Source organism: Talpa occidentalis, unplaced genomic scaffold (assembly GCF_014898055.3).
Source record: "Talpa occidentalis isolate TD23 unplaced genomic scaffold, MPIMG_talOcc4v2.1 talOcc4.4, whole genome shotgun sequence".
Lineage (NCBI taxonomy): Eukaryota > Metazoa > Chordata > Mammalia > Eulipotyphla > Talpidae > Talpa > Talpa occidentalis.
In genome coordinates, this window is record NW_023604295.1 from 51,164,347 (window position 1) to 51,189,378 (window position 25,032).

Genomic DNA, 25,032 nt, shown 5'->3' on the forward strand with positions numbered 1-25,032 from the left:
GATTATCAAGTACCAATGAAAGACTGCAGTGTCATAGAAAGATGATAATTATAAATAAATAATTATTACATAATGAATAATTCTCACAACCCATTTCATCTTAGAATGCCCCCTTTCTTGCATTTGAACACATCCTGGACAATTGTGGTATTTCTGGAACAATTGCTTTTATATGTGGTGTCGGAGGGGCGGGAAAGCTCTGCAGTATCACTCTCCAGCCCCTGCCCCAAAGTCTTCCTCCCTCCAGCACCAGTCTAGCCACAGAGAGCTGTAGTTCAGGCGTTGTTGGAGAGACCCATCCCTGGAGAACGGGGAGGTACCGAGCTCTCTAAGCTCATTTTGCATACTTTCACTTTCTGGAGCCTTCTGGAGAGGACTGTACTTCCCTAGACGCTCCTCCTGTCCTTTCCTCTTTCTTCCTCCTGGACACCCTTTCCTGCTTTCTATTTTTCCTTTCTTTTTCGACCCTGCCTGAAACTAACTAGGTGAGGAAGCCTGAACTGGAATGTGTTTGTGGGGGGCGGGGCGGAATGCAGGGAGAAGGGGCATATCCTGATGCCCTCCTCTACCATTAGGAGAGAATCTCAGTGTTCCTGTTGGGTTTGGAGAGTGGGGGGGGTCTTGGGTTAACTCTGGAAAAAGTTTCACCAGAGCTCCCCCTTCAGCGGCATGCAGCGAGTTTCCCAGGCGAGTTTTTCCACGAGACAGAGACGTTAATTATCCAAAAGAGCAGGTTTCTATGAAAAGGGAGAGAAGGAAAAGGACATCTGTAGAGACACAAGCGGGCAGAAAGGGCTGCCCCCGAAGGGGACAGGTTTGCTAAGAGAGAGGCCTGCATAGTCACAGGCGGGTGGCCTTGGGAGGAAACTGCCTCTGCTGAGGGAGGTCAGTGCAGAGAAGCCCCGGAACGGTCACAGGTCACAGGCAGGCAGGAAGCTGCTGCCCTGCAGAGGGAGATTGTTGGCCGCGAGGCGCTCGTGCATAGGCACTGGCGGGCGGAAGGGCCGCTGTTCCTGCTCTACAAAAGGAAACGATTGGTGAAAAGAAGCACTTGCACAGTCACAGGTGGGCAGAGGACTGCTGCCCCGTGCCAGTGCAGAGACTGCCTGCGATAGTCGTCCTCTCTTTGGGAGGGCCTCCTCCCTTTGTGGAGTGGTTTGGTTTTGTTGATTTTGAATCTACAATAGCCCTCCATCTCCATATCCTCACCTCCGGTCTGCGCCCCTTGACACTCTTAACAGCAGTCTGACACTTGCCTGGGTCCTGTGCCTTGTGATCTAGACTTTGGCGCCTAAGGATTTTTAGTTCCTATAGCTGGGTTAATGGTTATGTTAATCCCTTCCCTTTTAGTTCCTATAGCTGGGTTAATGGTTATGTCAATCCCTTCTACCCCCACCTCCAGTTCCCGGCATTGTGTGAGCCAGGTTTCTGGTCTGGTGGTGCCTCCTTTCCAAGTTTTCTGTTCTTTTCCTCCATCATCCTTACTGAAACAATTTTCCCCCACAACTCAGCCTTCGTATCTGGAAGAAAAATTCAGATCTTTTCCCTTTCCGCATTTTACAGAAGACAAGGTAAGCAGAGGTAGTGATAATATCAGCCCTAGATCGAAATTGAAGCCTTTTGCACAAACTATTCTCACCTTTAAATATTTGTGAGGGGATATCCCTCTTTGCTGGCCATTTATGGAGAATTGATTGTGCTAGATTTCTGTGATTGTACATGATGTTTTTCTGATATTGAAAAAGTTTGGGAGGTTTTGTTTGTTTTGCTTATGTTTTTTAAGTTTTAAAGCTCAAAAGCTTTGCAATGTCAGGTAGATTTTGTGTCTTCAGTAACTGGAAAAAAACATCCTTTTATACGCAAGTCGTTTTATAGTGCATTCTTTTGGTGGGTCCAATATCAGTTTGTTCAAACTAGTATGTTTAAATGTCAAGGTGGCAAAAAAATGTGTTTATATTTGTGTTATGTTCTGCACATAGCTTGGCACCATGTAATGGATAGTAAGTAAAAATGTTGCCAGTGGCATTCCTAGTTGTTTTGTCCTTGAGTTTCTCTGGCTTTGAACTTTGTATATGGACATACTTGGGTCCACTCATTCATATATATATATATATATATATATAAAATATTTGTTCAGAATCACAAATAGGAACTTGTGAGTCCGAACATATCACAAATCTTGACTGTGTCTTAGTTTCTTACCTAAAGAATGGAATGATAAAATCTATGCTAGAAGGATTTTATAAGGATAAAATGAGATATGTATAAGCCCCTTAGCATAGTAACTAAATGTGGTAAACATTTCAAATGTTATTTCTCTCCTCCCTTTTTTAAGAGAAATGCCCGAATGACATGATCTCTTCTTTGGTCTATGTTTACTATTAGTGATTTTTCTCCATAACTAGATTCCTTGAGCCTGTCATATTAGGGTTTAAACACTCAATTTTTGTTCATCTCAAAGGAAATTATTTTGCTCTGTCATATACTAAAATACATGTAAGCAAAATGACTTGGAGATTAAGTAGTTTATTGGAACTGGGAGAAGCATGGCTCAGCCAGATTCTTTGTTTTATCCCCAACTCCACCCTCATCCTTGACCTAAATATCCTCTCAGAGGCTGGGCAGAAGCAGAGCAGCAAGGTCTGGAGAGTCCTATTTCTGAACTACTTAGGGCAGTGAATTTGGGGTAGATTCGAAAGGGAAAAACATGTCTAAATGTTTAGAACATCTGAAATCAATGACTAAACTTTTAGATTTAAGGTAGTAGAAACATTCCAAATTATTTCCAGTCTCTGATTAAAATATAATGCAGAGTTTATGCCTTCTCTCATGATTGAAAATTAATGATTATGTTTTATATTCACCCAATGGGAATGAGTTTGACTACATGATTATTTTAGGTGGTTGTGTTGTAGATTTAAAACAACTGTATTATAAACTCTTTGAAACAGCACAAATCATGTCCAATCATATACGTGTTACTTTCTTTTCTTCTTTTTTATTTTTTAAAATAAAAAATAAACTTATTTATTTATTTTATTTATGCATACAAGAACTGGGGTACAGGCCAGAGGTGTGGGGGTTGAGAGGATTCACCAAAGACAGTGTGGGGAACAGAACAGGCAGATTGGCCGAAGTACACTGCTGAGGGGAACAGCGGGAAGTCAGGAGAGCTCTGCTACGCCATGTGGGTTGCTCCCTGGCCAGCTGGGGATCGAACTCATGTTGCAGAGGCTGCTGATAGCTTCATAGGTTGTGTCTTAACCCCTTGAGCCAGCAGGGAGGTCCTACTTTCCTTTTTTAAAAAAAGATTTATTTATGCATACAAGAACTGGGGTGCAGGCCAGAGGTTGGGGGTTGAGAGGACTCACCGGAGACAGAGTGGGGAGCAGAACAGGTGAATTGACTGAAATACACTGCTGAGGGGAGCAGCGGGTGAGACAGGAGAGGTCTGCTGCTCCATGTGGGTCACCTCCCTGGCGGGGGATTGAACGCCTGCTGCAGTAGCTGCAGGTTGCATCGTAGTGCTGATGCTTAACCCCTTGTGCCACCAGGGAGGCCCCCCTTTTACTTTTATAGTTAGAGCTCAATAAATGTTTTCCAGATAAACAAATGAATCAGCCAATGGCTTCTTTATCATGACAACAACAAGACTCCTATTTTTACAGGCAGAAACACATTCCCCTCAACCCCACCCCCCAGTATTCACTGTGTCCCTGTATAGTCCCCTCTCCACTCCCTGTTCACCTCAGAGCCCTGAAGATATTTGCTGATCTCTACTGGATTTTGAACAATTTTAGCATTATTGAATTGTCTACTATGTGAATGACCAGTATTTGTTTTTATTCTGTTTTACCTGCTGCATGTGATGATCTCAGATTCCCTCCATTTTGTTAAATATGGCTGCATTTCATCCTTTCTTATGGCTGTGTAATACTCCATGGTGTGTATGTACCAAATCTTCTCAATCCATTCTTCTGTTGAAGGAGATTTAGACTGCTTCCATGTCCTAATTGTTGTAAATAATGCTGCTGTGTGAAATTGTGTAACATATGGGGTATTCTTGTTGATGGTTTCATAGTCTGTGAATATATGCTCAAGAGTAGGATTGCCAGGTTGTATGGAATTTCCATTTTTAATTTTTAAGAAAAATCCAAATGGGCAGCAGTATATTTTATCTATGTTATAGATCTCTCCCTCTCTTTGTGTTTAATTGTTTAAATAAAAAGACATAAGGAGCTCAGTTTCATTGGCTCACTATAGCCTTGAATCCATCCATTATCGAAAAATGTCCAGCGTCATATTTAATTCTCTGACCATTGACAAGTTCTCAGGTTCTTAATTTACAAAGTGACTATATAAAATAAGCACTAGGGTAGGAAACCCTTCCAACTCAATAATCTTATTCATTCACTCTAGTGAGAAATGGCATGTGTTTTTGACATGTAAAAACTTGGTACAAGTCTTTTCTCTAGTACAAGAATCACAAATGATGTTTCCTTTTAGAACTCTGGACAATCATTGAAATAGGGATTACCCTGACCCCAAGGAGCCTGCCCTTCTTATATCATTCCAAAGAAAGACCAAAAGCTGCCCAGACCCTCCCTTCTTCCAGAATCCTTAAGGGCACTTCCTCTTTTATGGAAATGAGTCTGCTAGTTCCAGCTCAGCTTCATAGAATCTTTTCTAGATTGAAAGCGTGTGCTTAATATTAATGACACAGTCTGCCTTTGTCAGCTTCACCATTTCCAGAGTGTGGTGTTTCTGGTAGGGATTTTTTTTTCCCCCTTTTAATACCTGCATATTTCATGCTGAGTTTGATAGAACCTGATTGTCCCCATCAGGAAGCCCAACAGGTCTTCATGTCATTAATATGCTGATTTGGTTTATGAAAGAAAGAGCAAACTGGGGGGTGGGGGGAATTCTTTCCCTTTTTGCCCCTTTCTTTCCTAAGAAGAAAAAGACCCTAAATTGTGCCCTTTGAATTATCCTGTTCTCCTTTTACATTTAAATTTCAAAATCCTCTTTAAATAAAGTATTCTCAAGGTTTCCATTAGGATAGCTGCCTTCGGGTGTGTCCCAGTGACTTTATGGCTGTGAGCACCTTTCCTTTCAGCTCTTTGTGAATATTCTGTGTCCAGGCTCTCTCTCAGAGGCACATTGACATTCAAATAATAACCTCTTCCCCAACTGGTGCTCCTTACTGACCATGCTACCTCTTTTACTTTACCTCTCTCCCACTCCAGAAGAAAAGGAAAGTCTTAACACTTAATTTCTTACATAATAAATTTTGATAAATACCCAAGGTTAGATTTTGATGCATGCTGAGGGGAAGACCCAGACAACAGAGAGCAAATCTTATTTTAGGAGACTACTCGACAGTATAAATGTGTTGCACTTGGGGGTAGACTAGGCTTGCACATTTGAATGAAAGAACAGGGTTGTTGCCTCATCTGTGTCAGGATCTCCCCCCCTTTGGTCTGCAATGCAGTCCTGCTTTGGTTTAATTAATCCATTAAGGTCTATCTTAACCCTAGTCAGTAATGATGGAGGGGCTCACCGGAGCCATCTAGAATGGGAGAAATTAGATGGATAATGATTTTTGTGCTGATGATGTGTTCTGTCTTTTTATATAGTTGATCCCATGAGGGACATATTTCTTTGGTGTATTCTTGCTGATGTTCTCAAGACAGATATATTGCAGAGAAATAAATCAGACTATGGGATTTTGCTAGTGTCTAATTCTTGGTGTGTAAATTTAGTGTTTTAAAATCAAAGCTATTTTTGAAAGTGTATTTTTATCAATATAATATTAAATAATCAAGAAGATGAGAGAAATTTGAGAAACTCATTTAGATATTATTACTTTTTATTACACTTAGATGCTGTTATGGAATATTTATGTTAATAGTATTCTTCTGATTATTCTCTCCTCCATGAGTAAACTGTTTAAGATGATACCTCCTCAGTCTAATTCAACTAGTGTTTACTAATCTTTACCATGTACATAGCAGTTGACAGTTCTCAAAAATCAGGTGACTTAAATGGCTTTATATGTGTTAGTGGGGTCAGTCTCCTCAAGGGTCATATATATAGACTTTCCTCAATCAGCCGAGAATAGGCCTCTTGTCATCCTGATGTGGGAAACTGGAGGTCATTATGGGCCCTGAGAGTCTCAGGAGGTCCAGTGCCATTACTTTAAAAATGCAGATTGTGGGGCCTCCCTGTGGTGCAGGGGTTAAGACAGCAACACTCAAGCAGCCCGCAGCCACTGCAGCATGAGTTTGATTCCCAGCCAGGGAGCTACCCCACATGGTGCAGCAGACCTCTCCTGTCTCACCCACTACTCCCCTAAACAATGTATTTCAGTACACCTGCATGTTCTGCTCCCCACTCTGTCTCTGGTGAATCCTCTCACCTCCCCCGCACAAACCTCTGGCCTGTACCCCAGTTCTTGTATGCATAAAATAAATAAATAAATATTTTAAAAAAATAAAAATGCAGATTGTCATGAGGTGAGAGCAGTGAAGTCTCTATGGACTAAGAGACGCTTTATCCTTGTTCCAGTCTTTTGCCCTTTTCCTAATAAAAGAAGCAATCACTACTCTACCTTTTTCTATTCTCAAGTATTAAAAATGGATCTCTCCCTTTTTATGACCTAGAAGAATATAGTTGGGGGGATAATCATCCAAGAATAGGCTTATCAGTGAAGATGCTAATCTTTACTCTGAGAATAAGATGAGGTCACCCCCGTCCTTGGCTCCCCTCCTCTCTCCTTGATGCTCCAGGTTTCTGAACACAGAATAGACACCCCCAGTCCCACTCCACTGTTCTTTAGACCTTATAGTCACCTAGATTTCTCTATATATGTTATTAAATTTTGACTTTTCTCCTCTGAGTCTGTGTGATATATGTATGCATGTATGTATGTATACATATACCACACACACATATATAATACATAACAAATGTGCATATCATATATATATACATGTGTGTCTATAATACTCATTATACATATTTAAAATCAAAGCCTAAAGTTACAAGGCAATCAATTAATCAAACTATATTGGTTGAGTACCCATTATATTTTCCTACCATCAGAAGAATTCATAAGCAATGGCATATACATTCAAAATATAATGAATTTTTTTAAAGTGTGGTAACAAGAAGGAGTGGTTATAACCTGCTTTTAGAGGTTTGGCAATTAGCTGATGGTAATCTTGAAAATTTCTCTACAAAAGCAAGGTTTCAGTTATATTTGAAGGGAGAAAAAAATGTTCTTTAATGCATGAGGGATTATTCCACAGTTGCAGGCTTATGTGGGGATGGTTCAGAGATGGACATTTCCCACATAATGGGAAGACCGTCAGTGGGAAGAAACCAGAAGGTAACGGAGATTTGGATAAAGGCCTTTGTGAAACTAGTGTCTGACAGATTAGAGGAGCAAAACCTACAGAGGACTTTCAGTGCTAGGAGTTTGGAATTCACAATTGGCCTAATGTAGGATAGAAATCCACTGGAGATTGAAGAAGGAATTGTGAACTCAAACACTGAGAATATGTTTGGAGTAAGGAGGCAATTGTGATATATATCCTAGGTACTGTGTGATCAGGAACTAGCAAAGAATAATAATTTAAGAATGCATTTGAGCTTAGATCATTTTAAGAAATTTTCTAGATTTGATAATTGGCTAATAATGAGAAGCAAAATATTTTGAAATGTGAAAGTTTAGCCAGTTGGGGCATTGAATGGTGTTATCAACTATTGTTATAGAATTTGAACAGCAGAATGATTTAGAAGAAAAAAAGAGAGTGCTCTAGGTGGAACTTGAAGTGCTAGCAGGACATGTAATTTGAATTATTCTGAAAAGGAAGTATTAACTAAGCTACTTAATTAGCCCTAACTATGAGAAATAGGTTATGGGACAAGATTAATATATACATCAACCCTTCAAATGCATAAAAAAAAAACTATGAACCTTAAGATGACACCTTGTAAGGGATGCCATATAAAGTGATAGTAAAGGAATACTGAGGAAACAACTGAATTGGGGGTATGAGTAAGCCCAGATTTAAAACTACAGAGGAGCCTCCCTGGTGGCACAAGGGGTTAAGCTCCACACTATGAAGCAATCCACAGCCTCTGCAACACAAGTTCAATCCCCGGTTGGCCAGGGAGAAACCCACATGGGGCAGCAGACCTCTCCTCTCTTGCCTGCTGCTCTCCTCAACAGTGTATTTCAGTCAGTCTTCCTGTTCTGTTCCCCGCTCCGTCTCTGGTGGATCCTCTCACCCCCTCATCGCTGGCCTGTACCCCAGCTCTTGTATGCATAAATAAATAAATCTTTAAAAAATTTATTAAAAAAATTAAAACTACAGAGGTCAAAGTTGGAGAAAGAAGCCATTTCAACCTTTTTAGGGAAACAAGAAGCTTGAAGGAGGGGCCTCCCTGGTGGCTCAAGGGGTTAAATCTCAGCACTATCAAGCTATCTGCAGCAACTGAAGCAAGTGGGAGCCCCAGCCAGGGAGCTACCCACATGGCACAGCAGACCTCTCCTGTCTTGCCCACTGCTCCCCTCAGCAGTGTATTTCAGTAGATCCATGTGTTCAGTTCCCACTCCATCCCTGGTGAATGCTCTCACCCCTCCCCCCACCTCTGGCCTACACTCCAGCTCTTGTATGCCTAAATAAAATCTTAAAAAAAAAAGAAAAAAAAAAGCAGCAGCTTGGAGGAACCTTGGAAGACCAAGGACCCTCTCAACCAGTTGTCCACATTCCGTGTCGGGGGAAATGGAGGTCTGAAAGAGAGGAGCAGTCCAAGTAAGTGGAGCTTACTAGTTGAAGGACCAGGACCTGGGCAATGGAGTACTGTCCTGGTCAAGTGCCCTTTGTCCTGTGCTGTGCTGCCTCAGTGAAGAACTCATCTATTCACCTCTTGCAAATGTCATTAGTTAAGCTAAGAAAGACTGACTTTGTAGTGTGCTAATTGGATTGTTTAAATTCCTTGATGATGAAAAAAGGAATGGGTGATATTAAAATTTCTATTGCTGTTTTAGCTATGGACAAGATGGTTAGCAGGAAAAGGGAAATGCATGAATTTGAGAATTTCAGAGCAACTTTTTATTGGCTGGCAGGTATCTGAATCATGTGTATTGAGGACACTTTGAGATGCACAGCTACACAATTTTGCTAGAGTAGAAACATTTATATTTTGTTTAAGTATCAACTCTTTTCAGCTTAGTCCTAAACATTGAGGAAAAGTTCTAAGGGGTACATGTCAAATTAAAATAAAGTTGAACCTATACTTAGTTGGTTAAAAAAAAGGCCAAAACTGAAGAATTTGTCACTCTAGCCTAAAATGAGAGGCTGGTTTGCTTTGGACCTTGATTGACTTTCTTCAGCACAGCGCTGCAAAGACTTGGCCAATGATATGGTCCAGAAAACACACCCGGCTTTGCTTACTAAATATTTTTAAATTGGCTCCTTTTCTTCAAGACCTCCTAGGTTTTGCCCAAGTAAGGACCATAAACTTGAGCTCATGCTAACTACAACTGCTAAGGTCTTGTGAGGATGGAGGAGACTGTGCATTGTGACATGTTGAAGGGGCTCCCCTGCATAATGTGATCCATGTCTTTAGGAATAGAGCTTTGCTCCCATGTTAATACATTCTGGAAATTGCTCAAGAGGCAGCTTTGGCATTAGAATAGCAACTTTCAAAGCAGTGAACGTCAGCACTTCTATTTCTCCTTCTTCTTGGCGTGCATTACATGAAGCTGGAAAGACTAATTGGCTAAATGAAGGGACTCAGTGTCGCAGAGTTGAAATCCTGGCATGTAAATGGAGAGGTGGGGAGAGACTTTGCATGCATATCTATATGGCCTCCCTTTGTGAATTATCATAATAGAAATGGTTCTGCCCCTTCTTTAGTTTCCCTGCGAGATGAGTTGGGGTGTGAAGTGCATGGCACAGAAACTCACCATGCTTTGTATCTATGATTACTTGTCTCTGTGTGCATCTTTTCCACTCCTAAATTGCATGTTTGCTTAAGGTTGCTGAATAATACATTGTTTTAAAAGATGTGTCCCTGAATTAAGGTTATTATATGACAATTATAATATGGCTGCATAGAGATAAATACTATAAAGAAAAAAATCAGTAAATGTCATTTTAAAAAGCAAACAAGGAAATCTCTTTCTTGTTTCATCGGTGTTAGATTTGCTTTCTTGACCTCTGCCAAATCTTTTTAAAGACTGATCAATGATGGGATTAAACAGGTCTTGTGAGATTGGTTCCCTATGACAATAGCCAACTTAGCATGGGGGCATTTCAGTTGTATTACACATATATTTTTTCTGAAAGCGTATTTTAAAATAATTCTACAATTCAATTTTAGCACTTATAAAAAGTTAAAGTCTAGAATTTCTTTTGTTCATTTGTCCGGCCATCTAGCCCCACTTTACCTAAATTGGCACAGACAAGTGAGACAAAATGTGTTTCATAAAACTTACAATGGGACATCACCATATTTCACACCATAGCATCACAGACTTAACACCTTCTGAAATATGTCAGAATTATATACCAAACCTAAGTCCCTGCTGCTTCTTGAACCCCTTTTTAAAATATGAATCTGAGTTCTACATAAAGAGTATCAATGAACACATCCTCTAACTTGATAACCATTATCAAATCACCTCTCAAGAGATTTTAGGCAAGGAAGGAGGGATAGTTTTTTTCACCTTTACTCTAAGCCTTCTCTAAATTTTTTCTATTTCTTTTGATTAGGGATCTTTTAATCCCAATATTAATATAAAACACAGGGTGAACTTAAGCCATGAACTTTGTTAAAAACATGGTCTGCAGTGTAACCACCTCACAGGTTAATAATTTCTAAGCTGTTGATTATTGAGAAACTAATATGAAGTCACTGGCTACTATTGTGTGCTATTTTGTAATTAAAGAGTGTTCCATAGAAATATGATGTTAAAGAGGATCTTAGTGACTCAACTGAAAGCTGGGTGAATTTCAAACATTGGTAAAACCAAATGTGAGGCTGCTAAATTTGATTTAAAGATCAAATATTAAAATGTTAATCTTTGCCCATGTAAGAAAGGGTATATCTGGAAAAGAATATGGGTCCTTCAGCCAATAAATAAGAGATACTACCATTCCATGTAGTATTCTAGCCAAGAGGATAATAAATGTGTGAATTTCAGCTATTTCCAGCCATTGATCATTCACTTTAAACATGCTTGACTTTAAAATATATATATATATGTATATTTAACATCTTTTGTCCTGTAGTTTACCATGTAACTTCATATATCTCATTAGTAAATAGATATGAATATACAGATATCCTTCTCCCTAAATGTGAAATGGGAAGGCTGAGGCTCTAGAGAGTTCAGTACTTTGCCTGTTTGATCGGTGGTAGAATCAAAACAGGCATGAACGAGGCTTGATGTCCAGAATCTATAGAGTGTTGCTTTCAGGACCAAGTTGAGTATGTTAGTTTGATTTTAATTCATTTCAAAATCTGAATAACATTTTACTAAAGATCTGATTGTATCCTGCTTTTCCTCTACATTTCTAGGAAGGGAGCTACAATGAGGGGTGGAGGGTAAATCTATTTTCTGACAATGAAATGTTTTTGCTCTTACAATCTCATCAGCTGAATTTCCCGAAAATTCATATTCTGTGTCAAACTCACATAAGGTGAGTAATGACAGGTAGTGATATATTCACAAAATGTACCTTCTTGCTGTGTGTTCCTCACACGTCAGACTAAAATGGCTTTTACAAAGCGCTAACTGGTGATTATATAAGGCCCTACTTCACTGCTGCAGGTTTGTAGATCTCTGACACCAAAGAAGCAGCAGCAACAACTCCAAAGGGGCCTCTGCCCTTTGTGTGTTAGAGCGGCTGCCAGGTGCGCCTCAAATCCCTTCGCAAGAAATCCCCGGGACCAGGTAGGAAAACCACATTTTCAGCGAAAGATGCAGTGGTCTAAGTGCAATGCAGTTAGTCTTTCATTTCTCTTAATTTATTACCCTGTTGTCGTGCCTGAGGGAGAGGAAAAAAAATTTAAGTAGAGGAAGATTTCCTCTAAACTTCACCTACTTCTATGTTCAACAGGACTAGAGAGGGAGCCACAGGAAGAGTCTGTGGGACGAGGCACACTTGTGCTCAGCCTGTGCCTTGGAGCAGATTCATCTTCAGGGTCATTCGGTGACAGATTGCACTAAGATATGGCCAGAAATGGAGTGAGCTCTTGGGGGCAGGGGGAGGAAAAGAGGGAGTGATGTCAGCCAGAAAAGGGACACTGAGACAGAAGGACTGTTTTCCCTGAGAGGTTCACCAGTGACAGATTCTGTAAAAAAAAAAAAAAAGGCAGCAACAATAGTCCTAAAATGACTTCAGTGTCTTCTTCCCTTCATGAGGAAATTAGCATTCAGAAAGTTATGTTTTTGAATGTGTCCTGATGCATGTCTAAATCAGGAGTGCATTTTTATGGCTGGGTTATAAACCCATCACACGAGTGAGGGGTTAAAATGGAACACCTTCAAAAGATATAACCTATACCTACTGCAGGCTTGAAACTCGATTAGCCCAGCTATTAAAACCAGGAGGACAAACTGTTTCTTCCCTGGATACAAAAGCTGTTAGGCTACGGCCTGACCCAGTACAAAAGTTTTCTGAATCTCTCCACTTTACAAAACGTCGGCTCATTGCTGCCGTCTGCAGTGAAGCTGTTTACAGCTCTGTGCTAAGTGGAAAGTTCAAATCAATTATTGTCCATTAGAGTTTAGGTATAACTGATGAAATATCCCCAGAGGAGTATTGTAAATGTATCAAGACGTCCTTCCCCATTATAGAAATGGGGACGCATAGTGAATTACTTACCTTCTCTCTTACCCTTAATGCCTCTGAAAGGCTGCTGGGCAGACAGAGCTTATCTTGTCTTGTTGGGGTTTGAAGTGAGGACTTTACCATTTGGTGAACATGTGTAGTGAGCTGACAGAAATTCCAGGTTCCAGATCCCCTTATGCCCTCCTTAAACTCCCTGTGGACATACAGGCCTGAGAAGAAAAGCTATAAAAGGAAACCCCTAAAAAAAAAGATTAAATCTGCTACGCAGAAATTCCCTGGCAATCAAGTTCTTTTAGGAATAAGTTTCTTGTTAATAATCAAATAGGAAAAGCTTTGACTCCAAATTTTTAGTAAGTGACAGTAAGATTTAAGCCCAGATACTGGGTACCAGCATGCTTCCTTTCATAAAACTAGGACTCTACATCAAGCTTCAGCAGGGCAGAAAAGGAGACCCATTCACCGCTCAAGGGTGAAAGGGATAACACTAATTTTCCAGAATCTGTTGTTAGTTACAGAAGTGAAAAGTGTCTTTCACCCCGAAAAGATCAGACCTGAGAAGAAAAAAGGGTCTGATTTATGATCTGCTGTGAGAGGAGATGGAGTAGGGGTTCTTGACTTCCTTTTAAAATTGTCTTTCCTTATTTGTTTCCCTTACCCTTGCCCTCTAACAAACTCTGTGCCCTCGAGATCCTAAGGTTTACATAGATTTGGGCTTATCTTGTCATGGGAAAGGCTGGGTATTATTTCTCAGAGTACAATTACTTTGAAAAACCAGGGCCTTCCCGGTGGTGCAGCGGTTGAGCCCTGGGTTGCGAAGCTGCCCGCAGCCTCTGCAGCGCCAGTTCGATCACATGGCGCGCAGACCTCTCCTGCCGCCTGCTGCTCCCCTCAGCTCTGTACTTCGGTCCTTCTGTCTGTTCTGCTCCCTGCTATGGCTCTGGTGAATTCTCTTACCCTCCCGCACTTCTGAGTGTACCCAGTGCTTGTATAAATAAATAAATAAATCTTAAAAAGAAAGAAAAAAAAAAAAAGAAAAACCAGAGTAGTGACAGAGAAAGGTCAAGGGGACATCATTCTTTTGTATCAACCTCTCCTTCCTCCATGTGCACAGGTGGGCAAGACAGCTTTTTATTCCAAGCTAGTCCTGTTTAGCTGCAGTGACTGCACTATGGGGAAACAGCAGACACATTTCCAACACAATTCCACAAGTCACTCATACTGGGAATAAGAAGCATCTTTTAAATGCATCCTTGATTTCTTTGTGTTTTCTTTAACTCCAAGGATGTTGCTGCTGACAGCTCTGTCCGTGGTGCTAAGTGAGAATTGGCTGTATTTCTTCCCTGTAGCCCATACTGCTGACCCCCCAGCTCTACAGGGGTTTCCAGTCTTTCGTCTGTAGAGATGTTAATTGTCGTACAGGAAATCTGGTTGAGGTGAAAACCAAACATCTGAGATATTTGTTGGGTCAGATTTTCTTCTAAGTGACTCGGGCAATGAGAGATTCCGTGTCATTTTTTACCTTTATCTAGGTAGGTCTGTTAGGTTGATGAGAAATTCTCTGAAATCTACCTTCCATTACTAAACCATTACTCCTTTTTTTTTTTAATTAATAAATTTTATTTTTATATTCCTCATACATTTGCAATCCCCCCATTCTGACCCCAATCCCTCCCCTCCCGCCCCCCCACCCCCCAAAAAGTGTCTCTGGTTCATAGTTTTTGTTGATTTTGATTTTCACTTTCTTATAGTTATTCATTTTCCTGGTCCCTTATTTAAGTATTCTAGATTCCTGCTATGAGTGAGACCATCCAGTATTTTTCTTTTTCTTTTTGGCTTATTTCACTGAGCATGATCCCTTCCAGCGCCATCCATGTTGCTGCAAATTGCATGTGTTTATCTTTTTTGAATGCTGAATAATATTCCATGGTATATATGTACCACATCTTCTTGATCCAGTCATCTATTTTTGGGCATTTGGGCTGTTTCCAAAGCTTAGCTATTGTAAATAGTGCTGCTATAAACATAGGGGTGCAGGTGTTCTTTGGAATTGATGTTTCTGTGTCCTTTGGGTAAATACCTAGGAGTGGAATTGCTGGATCCTGTGGAAGCTCTATGTTTAGTAGGTCCAGAAATCTCCACACAGCTCTCCATAGTGTAAACCATTACTCCTTGACCAAATATGTACTGTGAAAATTGTCAGTTACTCGAGGGAGCAATCTGGCTCCCCGCCCATCCAGATCCCTCTCCCCTCAAATGTACATCTACCCCCATATCACCAATTTTTAATAATTTATATTTACTCCATTTCTTCACCCCACATTTGTAGTAACAGCCATTGGCCTGCTTTAGTCAGCATGCATAGATGAAGTTTCTCTTCATTCACATTTAATTTATTCTACCTGGCATATTGGTTGTTTTGGCAATTCAGATTGTGCTATTGTTTCCTCTCAATATTTAGGAGAATTCTTTTATATAATAAGTTGAGACTGAAATGTAATGACTAAAAACTACATCTTTTAAGATAATAATGTTATGCAAAAAGAATTGCCTTCAGATTTAGCTCATGTCTTTATGAAAAAGTGTCAAAGAACTATAGGGATCCATAACTTTCATTGTTAGGAGGAGAGCCTCTGAATTCTTTACCTGAAAAGCAGCCTAAATATGATAGCATTAAATATATGCCCACAGGGCCAGATGTGTGTTTAGACTTATTTTACTACCCTTTCACTATTGATAAGAGCATGTTTAGTTAGTCCTTTCCCAAGCAGTTTCCATGTTCTGAAGCCCATTTTGCCTGCCCTCTTCAGAGTGTCAGCCAGCACACCCACAGATTACTAATATGCTTGCTCAGCATTAAGGAACAGTCCTGATTTTCAAGTTTCTTCGAGCCATCATTTGTGTTCCAAATCATCTTACTGCGCCTGTATTAATTTTCTGTTTCCAAAAGTAAACTCCGTGTATTTCAAGACAGCACGGTTTCTTTTTTACATTTTCCAGGGAACTGGTGTTTTTAATGTCATGTGAGGACAACATTACACAATGGATCTTTGGCAGGGATACACAGAAATGAATACCGTGTGCGAACAAACATTAAATGGCAGTCTTAATTACAGAGTTTGACTCTGTTGTTTTTAATGCCCTTCAATTTTATAATTTGATGGAAAATGCATCAACACAGCTATTTTCTTTCTACCCTAAATGATTAAGGATTGATATACCCCCAAGCCATAGCAGCTTGTTAGATTGGTCTGATCAGGTAGGACTTACATTTCATCCACTAGAGGGCAGTAGGGATACACATCCACACCAACCAATATGTGCAACATATGGTGAATGTGGAAACATAGTAGCCATAGCTTTCCTGTGTATGAAAAATTCCCATTACAGTGTTGCTTCACTTATAATTATATTGAAAGTAAACACTAATTCACAGACGGACTACGCATATTTTATTTCAACATACCCCACTAGTGTTTTGTCTGAGTAATGAAACTTCCACTATATCCCTTGGGAAACTGTATCAAAACCCAACTGTTTTCACTGCTTGGTTTTTTTGTTTTTTGGGTTTTGTTTTAATATAGTCAAGATCTATAAGTTCTCCTTCAAGTTCATTTAGAAATCTATTATGTACTCCATTTTCTCTCACAATAAAGCTAGTGCCATTCTGTAAAACAAATGTCGATCAAGCTCCTACTGTGTGTAAGCCATCGCTAAGTGAAGGAATGGCCACAGCTGAAGGGTGCAGCACCACATTGGATTTGCATGAGTCAGACAGCTAAAGGAGAAGCTCTCCCAAGTCATACCCCCCCAAAAAAAAAATTTGGTCTAAATTCTAAAACAAGTGATATCCATAAAGCTGTCATAGCTTGGGGAAATTTTTATTTGTGCTTCAGTTTCTGCTTTAGAACTGAAAGGGTATTACAGGTGCCTGGCGATATCAGATATCACCTAGAAAACTGTGAGGTGTGCAGCTGACACGACAGTGGATTTATGCCAGGCAAATGACCTGGATGTTTACTAATGAAGAGTTGCTCCTTTTTCCTTTTGCAGCTGCTTGTCAGATTAGCCTAAAAACTGTAGAACTCGTACTGGAGCTTTTTATACCCATTTATGTATGATAAGAAATGGGTCTGTGAATCTCTATGCCATAGATCATAGATTGATTCCCTGCGTTCGATCTTAGTCACACTACACACATTAAACGATGGGAAAGAGGTCCAAGTTCATGTGCGATACTCTGGTTTGCATCATTAGTTTCTTGGCATATACTTTGATTATTAAGTATCTGGGGGGAGGGTGAAAGAAATCCAAGCCAAGAAAGTTCCTTTAAGGCAAGGGCTCACAATTACACAGTTGTTAAAGTCTTTTTTTCCCCTTTACATTAGACACATAGCAAGATTTTTTGCTCTATTGGGTGTATTCATCTAGAAGGATTTCCATAAGGCTGTCCTGATCACCAAGAGCAATCCCCAGACAGACATGTATGCAAACAAGGACTATTCAGACTCCAAGAGAAAAATGGAACACTGCAGAAATTCTAGAAATGATACTATTTTTTATTAACATCCTTTGAGCCTCTGTAGGAAGTAACCTATTCTCCAGAGTTTTTGAAATAAAGTGCTTTCCTTTGCCAATTAAGAGAGCAAGAATGTGGTTTCATAGACTGTCTTTCTTTAGGAACATAGTACGGAAGGTTACAGGATGTACACAATGCCACAGCCCAGGTTTTCTATGACAAGCAAAGCTTAGATTTGAAATTGATGTCACCTGTAATAAAATCCACACGGGTATTTTATATGGAAGTAATTAAGTGCAAATGTGCAACAGCCATTTTTGTGTTTTTGTTTGTTTCAAAATACCAGAGGTGATTAGGCCATATTATGAACTAATTACTTACTTAATTTATTTAAGTTGAAACGAGTTTTTGAGTTATACAGGGGCCAAAAACAAGAACTCATTAATCCATTTTGCACATCACTGAAAGGAACAAAGAAGGTAGCGCCTTTATTCTATTATGTTACAACACACCAATATTTTGAACACTGATGAGGACCCAAGTGGTCAAACATCTGTATTTGGTAAGAAAATAAAATAAATAAGCTCTTTCTTCACCATTGGTTCTTTCAGGAGTGTGCTAAAATTCAGAATGAATCACCAAGGGTACTAAAATGGTGTGTCTTTTTTAGCCCTTTTTCCTATGGAAAGTTTAAAAGAATCTTCAAACATGTTTGAAAACAGTAAATAAATAACCTACAAAACTCAATATTTTCTTAAATTTGGAAATAAACCACAGTCATTCTGGGGCTTGGGACTCTGTACACCAAGTTTCAAACCAGAGCATATTTTGGTATTTTGATGGTTGAGTTACAACCCCCTGAAAAGAGGGACTGCTTGTGCACAGTGAGGACAGCTGCCCAAGGAACTACAATGGAGCTACTAAAATAAAGCCAGTGTTTACTTGTCACTGCTGACCAGGAGATGAGGGCCCAGGAGATGTGTTCTGTAGCCGTAAGAGGAGCCCTGTCAGCACTCGGCGATTGGGTTTCACCCTCTGCATCTGCGCTTGGCCAGATTCTGCAGGAGAGAGGAACACAATACACGAATGGAACCCCAAGCAAAACAAAACAAAACAGAACCCTGGTTGTTGGGAGCAGACTGGAGATGTCAGAGAACATTTTCTGAGCAGAGGTTACTTGTTCTAACATTGGATCCTTCATCCTCCGGCTTCTTTTCTGCTTTGAAAATATTGCTAAAGAATTGAAAATACGGTAGAGCTGACTACACTGATCAGGTGGTTGATATTGTCTCAACTTACAGTTTTGCTTGTTTTCTTTTTTAATCACATGACTCTTGTTATGGGGCAAATTCCTGGCATGTGATCATCACTGAAATCACCAAGTCTCTTACGTGTGTCTATGCTCAGTTATTTTACAAAGAGGCAGTGGCCCAACCGTTAAGATGACTAACTGTTCCCCACCCTGTAGGGAGAGGGGTGACCTGCAATGGGAGGGGGGTTTCTCTTTTCCCACATGAAAAATGAAACAATATCTGTAATTTTTTACCTCAGCTGAATGTTGTAAGGATTTGATGAGCTATTTACGTAATCTTAAATTCAGGGAATTCTCTTAGGATTGAAATATTTTTGCAAATAGCACTCAGAAGATTTGAGGAGTAACAAACAGTAACCTCCTTTCTGTACCACAGCTAGCAATAAACAATAGTACCACCTCAACATTAGCGAGACCCTTGTTCTGAGTTATTTTGCCCAGGGGCCGAGATGCATTGGTACTAAGCTCTATCATCTGTCTTTGGCAGCTTCCCATTTGAACTTAGAGTCTTTGAGTAAGAAATAGAGTTTTTCTCTATATCAAGACATTTATTCCTTGAATAAATATTTATTGAACAAGTACTATGTGTGAAGCAGTATACTGGGCCATCTGATCATGAGAATTGAATTTTATGATGTTAACTTCATTACACCCATGTCCTAACCAAGAAAACCAGCCAGATGAGACTTACAACATCAGAACTTTAGATTTGAAAGGAGCCCTTCACTTTACTGATGAAGACATTTAGGTCTAGAGGGTGCAGTCATTTTGCCAAACTCAACACATCTAATTAGTATCAAACCAGAACCAGAGCTCAGAGCTGCTGGTCATCACTCTACGGTTTTGTCCATTATATGATCCTCTTCCCAGGGGCAAAAGGCATGAGCCAAGCAGAGATCAACCCCAGCAACTTAGCATTGTTAGAATTAAATCCAAGGGGATGAGCTAAACAGTCTTCACTAGAATTTATCAGTAGAAGACACTGTGAAATGTAAGCTCTATAGTACAGATTGCTGCATGAAGGAAAAGGGAGTCCAGCCAATTCATAATATTGAGTCTTGAACACATAGTATTTTTTTTTTTTTAAATAGAGGCATGTATTTTATTTATTTATTTATTTGTTTGTTTGTTTGTTTATACATGCACTGGATACAGTCAGAAGCGCGGGAGGGTGAGAGAATTCACCAGAGCCAGAGCGGGGAGCAGAGCAGGCAGAGGGACCGAAGCGGGCGGCAGGAGGGGTCTGAGCGCCATGTGGGACCCTCCTCCGGTGGCCGGGGAGCAGCCGGGAATCAAACCAGCACCGCAGAGGCCGCGGGCAGCTTCGCAACCCAGCGCTCAACCGCTGTGCCACCAGGGAGGCCCTTGAACACATAGTATCTTTGTTGAGAACTTTTTCTTTTGATCTATACAATAATTTCTGACATTTTTGCTCTTATTCTCCTTCTTGGACACTTATCAGTTCCTTTAGTTCATTTAAGCAGTGATGTGATGACACAGCACCCCAGGTTCTGTAATACCTCAACCCTGGCCCTTATTTGTAGTGTCAAATTGGTATTGAGGGAAAGTGAGTTTTTAAGTAGGAAGTGTTCTCTAATAATTAAAGAATTTCAGCTGATTTCAATCCTTTCTAAAGGAAGTAGTAGTGTCTATCTCCCCAAAATGGTCAGGCAGCTTTCTCAGTGTGTCCAGATAGGCCTTCTGTCACCTTGATGTGGGAACTAGCGGTCTGTTGGGGCTCTCTGAGTGTCAGGAGGTCTATTGCTCTATTAAAAGATTGCAGATGGTTTTGAGTTGAGAGGGTGAGGGTCCTGGTGACTGAGGAGAAGCTTTTCTTAATGCCAGAGTTCCTTACCCTTTTCCTAATCAGAGAAGCAATCACTGTCCTTCCCCCTTTTTTAAAAAAGATTTATTTTTATTTATTTATGCATACATGAACTGGGGTGTAGACCAGAGGTGCAGGGGGTGAGAGGATTCACCAGAGACAGAGTGGGGAGCAGAACAGGCAGATCTACTGAAATACAGTGCTGAGGGGAGCAGTGGATGAGACCTAGGAGAGATCTGCTGCGCCATGTTAGCTCCCTGGCTGGGGATCTGTGATAGCTTGATAGAGCTGAGACTTTATCTCTTGCACCACCAGGGAGGCCCGATCACTATTCCCATTTATGTGATCTAGGAAAACGTGGTTGTAGGGTGTTAGAGAGCTTATCCAGTTGTATCTGAGAATTTCCTCTTACTCCCAGAGTAAGGATGAGATACCTTGTACTTTGTCATGTGAAGCCAACCCCCTCTCCTTGAAGCCCCAGATCCCTAAGACTACAGGATAAATATCCCTGGTCCACTCCTTTATTCTTTAGAATTTACAACCATGTAAATTATTGTTATTAATGTTATTAAATTTGGCCTTTTTCTCCATTAATCTGATGCTAATTTGTTTGTCCAGTCTTAGAAGAACCCAGATGGGGGAAGAGAATGTTGCCCTGTACCCAGGCAATATCAAGCCACACTAATTTTTCACTGACCGGTGATAATCACTATTTGTGTAGTCCATCTCCAAGATACTAGGTATGAAAGCAGTGAGAACAGTCAGTGTTATAGAAACTCATTGCATCTATTCCTAAAATCTGGGGAAAAAATATAGGGGGCCAGAACTGTAAAGAAGGAAATGAAAAACAGTCCTGGAAAGAGGATTATAGATGTCTCTTACCTGTGAATTTTTAATAATACACATAAAGAGAACCTATCCATTTTTAAGTGTGTAATTCTGAATGTATGAAAAATAGCAGCCCCATTTGACAAGGATACAAGTTAAGATATAAAATTTGCCAAAATATTCAAAAGCACAAATAATTTGGAAGTCGTCTTTTTTTCGTTATGAGGGACAGAGAACTCCTGAAATATGCACAGCCGTTAGGTTAACAACATTCTTGTACCATAAAATCTCCTGCAGCAGAATTTAAACTCTTCAAAATATGGAGGAAGCCAAGTTCATGAGGATGATATCACCCAGTCTGGGAAAATAAAGTGTGCATTTTTCCCTAATTTCTTTTTTTTCAGTAAAACTTGGTCTTATTATTTAATACCAGGAGTCCACCATTAAACTGTTTTATCTTTCAGTTCCATATTATTTTCCAAGAAATTTTATTACATGGTAACATTTATTGACAAGTACAAATGACCACAGTCAACCTTAAAATTAATATATTTACGTGTATACATAGCATATCGTGTTTGCTTTTTTTTATATTTTTTTCATAAAGCAGAACACATTAGAGTAAAAATACATTTTCTCTAAGTTCCCTCCCACCATGTTTCTTTCCTCTCCCATGTTTTTTTTTTTGCATTTTTCTTTGTTTTATTGGAATAACATTGGTTTACAGACATTGTGTTTTTGATGTAAGATCTCCCTTCCTTGCATTTTCCATTTAACCCATTCAATATTAGAATTAGTAAGGCAAAGAGGTTGTTGGAATCTATGATATTCCCTCACTTCTTTGATGTTACTTTTATTGAAATCTGTGAGCTTAGGTTAGGCAAGTGACAATAAATCTTCCGACTAGTTGATAAAGAAGAACTGCTGTTAACATGCATTGTAGACCTAATCCATAGCTATGTGTGTTACTAGCCACACACCTTTAGCTTCCCACGACCTGTCTGCTTGCTTCTTCTGTTCTCTCTTCATGAGAGCTAGAGACATCATAAAGTAAAATTGTAGATGTATATGTTATTTCTTAGCAAGAAGCTACTGCACAGAGTTTAGATACAGAGGGAAATGAAGAAGACTGTATAGCTTTAACAGGTTAAACTGGTCATGTTAAGCAGATCAGGCTACTGGGTAGAAAACAGCAGCAGTGTGATATGATAGCACATCTTTGGAAGCAGAAAATCCTGAGTTCAGATCCCAGGCCTGCCACTTACCAGCTGTGTGACCTTTATTAAATTATTTTTAATCTTTGAACTTCTGTGATCCTTCAGTCTCTCATCTGTAGCATGGAGATAATAGTAATTGCTGCAGAGAAGGATGGGCATGACATGACATAGGCAGTTTGACATATGTGACCATGGGTTTGAGGATTCATGGCACTTCTGGTCCCAGTATGCCTACTACCCATATTATCATTGTTCCCTAGATTCCAAATGCATGCATGGTTATAAGCAAAGCCTGCTGGGTCAGGCCCATGGGCCTTTCAGCTTAACATTCACCTCTGATCAGAGAACCAAGAAATTATTATGTAAGACACAAGTGTCCTTGTTACTAACATCAAAAATTAAAGTTATTTTCCACCAGACATCCCAGTTTCCCTGAATAACCCACTATAGAATTATTATCCATGAATTTAGCTAAACTTTTATGATACTATTTCTGTCATCGACCTTTAATGAGTTTTATGTTTGCTGTCTACTGCATAAAGCATTTTTACTTTGTCTTAAATTGTTTCATTTTAAGAATAATAAGATGACTTCTAACTCATGCATACTAGGTTTTGCAAAAAAATAAATATCTATGTTTACTTTATATAGGTCTTCAGTTCTTCATAGCCATTTACTGTACTTCTTCCTGAATTTGATCGTTAGAATAGAAATCTTTATCTTATATGATTGTTTTAATTGATTCCCAGCTTTCTCCTGTCTTATTTCATTATTCCTTAAAGTACTTCTTCCAGAAAGTGTCCCACACACAGACTGTCATTATCTTCTACCAGAGTTGTGATTTAGCTCTCCCCTTACTCTGTCAAAATTACATTCTAAATATGCCCTGGGCTCAAACCAGAATGATCTTAATGTGAATGCAATTGTATTTGAGCCAAGGTTCAGCTTACTGGCAGCTGGCAAAATGTTCAACAAACAAGACCAAAGAGGAAGAATCATAACAGAAAATGTGGTTCTGTCTGTAGCAAGGTGAGAAACTTGCCTTCAGGAAAGGTAGAGACTGAAATCTTAGTCATTCTGGAGATCCTCAAGAAAGGAGTACAAGGAAATGCTAAATTAGCCAATTTGCTTCATTAAAACTGGATATGGAGTCCCATGGGCCTTAGAACCAAGTCGCGACTGGGCTGGCAGGTCTGTGTTGCAGTAAGAGGTTGAGGCTACCATTTTGACAGTACCAGCAGAAATCTATGACTAACAAGTCTAAATGCATTAGCATTGCTAACACAAAGTAAGATTTGAACTTTATATGACTCATTATGAGTGGGTGGCAACCTACTGTGGAGGCAATCTGTGAACCCAAGGTCAACATCCCAGTGAGAAATCCCTCCAGGTAGCGAATGATGCAACTAGTCAGCACTGAGATGGGAGATCCTGGTCCCACTCAGCTTTGTCAGAGCGTTTCCTGCTTTATTTCCAATGCTGTTTCTGAAGGTATTTGCTACATCGTGTGACCTATACTTGGCTCCCTCATCTTCAGGAAATAAGAATGCCTTACATTTATACAGTAGTTTAGAAAACACTTTTACATAGACTATCTTATTTTTTTTAAAAAGATTTATTTATTTATGCATACAAGAACTGGGGGTACAGGCCAGAGGTACGGGGGTGGGGGGATTGTGGTGAGAGGATTCACCAGAGACAGAGTGAGGAGCAGAACAGGCAGACTGACTGAAATACACTCCTGAAAGGAGCAGCAGGCGAGACAGGAGCAGTCTGCAGTGCCATGTGGGTAGCTGCCTGGCTAGCCAGGGATCGAACTCATGCAGCAGAGGCTGCGGCTAGCTTCACAGTGCTGTGCTTAACCCTTTGTGCCACCAGGGAGGCCCCAGATTATCTTACTTGATCCTCACAACTTTTTCTTTTTACAGACTTATTTATACAAGCACTGGGGTACAGGCCAGAGACGTGGGAGGGTGAGAGAATTCACCAGAGACAGAGCAGGGAGCAGAATAGGCAGAAGGACCGAAGTGCACTGCTGAGGGGAGCAGTGGACAAGATAGGAGAGGTCTGCCTGGCCATGTGGGAATCTCCCTGGCTGGCTGGGAATCGAACTGGCGCTACAGAGGCTGCGGACAGCTTCACAGCACTGAGCTCAACCCGCTGTGCCGCTGAGGAGCCCTAATCCTCACAACTTTATGGTAACTTCTTATTCCCATTTTATGGACGAGGAAAACGGATTCAATTAAATCAGATGTGCCAGCAGAGCAATGACTGTGATTTTATGTACTTTCTATGTCATCACCACAATGAAAACCAGGTCCTCTCTGGACATTGTACTATATTTTCTCTCATTTTCCCCTAGACATATTGCACTATACTTGCACATACTTAAGTTGGTCTGAACTGATTTTGGACAATAGCAAGGCTCATGAGATTATCCATCAGATGTGGCATTTTAATAC

At 40.1% G+C, this 25,032-nt stretch overlaps 1 protein-coding gene across 37 annotated transcripts in view; it reads left to right on the forward strand.

Annotated features, from left to right (window-relative positions):
- Positions 1–25,032, forward strand: part of ZBTB20 (zinc finger and BTB domain containing 20) — a 775,686-nt gene that overhangs the window by 651,393 nt on the left and 99,261 nt on the right. Inside the window, exons 1-2 of one of the 37 annotated variants that reach the window (XM_054700586.1) lie at positions 467–485; positions 1,512–1,571. The exons of the other annotated variants lie outside the window; for them this stretch is intronic. The gene's annotated coding sequence lies outside the window, so the exon portion shown is untranslated. Of the gene's footprint in view, positions 1–466; positions 486–1,511; positions 1,572–25,032 lie in introns of those variants that run through there. 37 annotated transcript variants of the gene reach the window in all.